We start from the raw sequence: 1,476 nt of genomic DNA, 5'->3' as shown, positions 1-1,476 counted from the left end.
ATGAGGAGGGCCATATTTTTTTCCAAGTCACTTATTCTACTTGCCTCTCCAGTTTTGGTAAACCCAGGGGGTTGCTGATAAGATGATAAGAGAGGGGCCCTAGGATAACTCGCCTGAGGTCCTACATTTGACCTAGGAAAAATATTTTGGGAAAAAGATTGTTGTGCAAAGGGAGGCCTTTGGGGTCTAGGTTGACCTTGATTATAGAAATTGGAAGGTCCTGCTTGGTTGCCCTGATTCCAAGAGAAATTTGGGTGATTTCTCCATCCTGGATTGTAGGTGTTACTATATGGATTATTCTGGTATAAGGCATTAACACTATCATTAGAACTGCCCCCAGAGGTGTTGGGGCATTCTTCTATGACATGTCCAGGGGACTGGCACCAAGCACAAATCTTAACCAAATTGACTGATGATGGCTCTCTAGGAACAATAGCCTCAATCCTCTTGATTAGGCTATCCAAATGGGCTTCCTTGGCTACTATCCCATCCACAAAATATCCTTTTCCTCCTATGGTTCTTTCACTCTCTTGGGTTGATTCCCACTCACGGGTTTTGTCAGCTAAGTCAAGTAAGAATTCCCATGCCTTTCCTTCATCTGTAAAGGATGTGAATCCCTCAGGGCACATAGACTCTATCATTTGTTTAGTTGGGTAATCAATACCCTCATAAATTATTTGACATAAATGCCATAGGTCTAGGCCATGGTGAGGGCATTCTTGGAGTAGATCCTTGAATCTCTCCATAAGTTTGGAAAACGACTCACTAGGCTTTTGCCTAAACTGAAGGATATCACTTCTAAGCTTATTGGTCTTGTGAGTTGGGAAAAACTTCTTAAGGAAGACAACTGTGAACTGTTCCCATGAGGTTATGGAATTTGTGGGTAATCCATACAACCACTTCTTAGCTTGGTCTTTCAATGCAAAAGTGATAAACCTAACCTTAACAGCATCATCAGAAAGCTGTTGGATCTTAATTAGAACACATACCTCTTCAAATTCCCTTAGAAATAGGTATGCATCCTCAGAGGTCAACCCATGGAAGTGGGGCAACATAGTGATGTATTGAGATTTGAGTTCAAAATTATTGCCCTGGGCTTGTGGTAGAACTATGCAGGAAGGTTGGGCTGTTCTAGCAGGGTAGAACCTATCTTTCAGAGATTTAGGTGAAGGGTTTTGCTGTTGGTCTCCCATATTGAAGGGTTTTAAAGAGAGCAAACGTATAGGGTCACTACTTGCTGGATCTCTTCTTTCTAACTGATGCTTAGTATTACGTACCCACCTAACACTCATGCAACAGAAAGCTACCCGCAACTAAAGTAAGACAAGCACAAAAGAATGGACAGCAAAACTCTTTTTTTTTTTAATGATTTTTTGATTTTTTTTTATTTTTTTTTTTTTATTTTTTTGCTTTTTGGGAGCTTACCGGCAGGGATCCGGGGTTGCTCAGGTCAATTCCTGAGGTACTGCTACAGGG

At 41.3% G+C, this 1,476-nt stretch overlaps 1 non-coding gene across 1 annotated transcript; it reads left to right on the top strand.

Annotated features, from left to right (window-relative positions):
• The first annotated feature begins 699 nt into the window (after nucleotides 1-699).
• On the top strand, nucleotides 700-806 carry LOC122069581. Its single transcript, XR_006137487.1, has one exon. It is a non-coding gene; the product is annotated as a small nucleolar RNA R71 (small nucleolar RNA).
• The last annotated feature ends 670 nt before the right edge of the window (nucleotides 807-1,476 follow it).

This window comes from Macadamia integrifolia, unplaced genomic scaffold, assembly GCF_013358625.1.
Source record: "Macadamia integrifolia cultivar HAES 741 unplaced genomic scaffold, SCU_Mint_v3 scaffold660, whole genome shotgun sequence".
In the NCBI taxonomy this organism is placed as follows: domain Eukaryota; kingdom Viridiplantae; phylum Streptophyta; class Magnoliopsida; order Proteales; family Proteaceae; genus Macadamia; species Macadamia integrifolia.
Note: the sequence above shows the minus strand (reverse complement) of the source record. Positions and strands in the feature narration are given on the sequence as shown.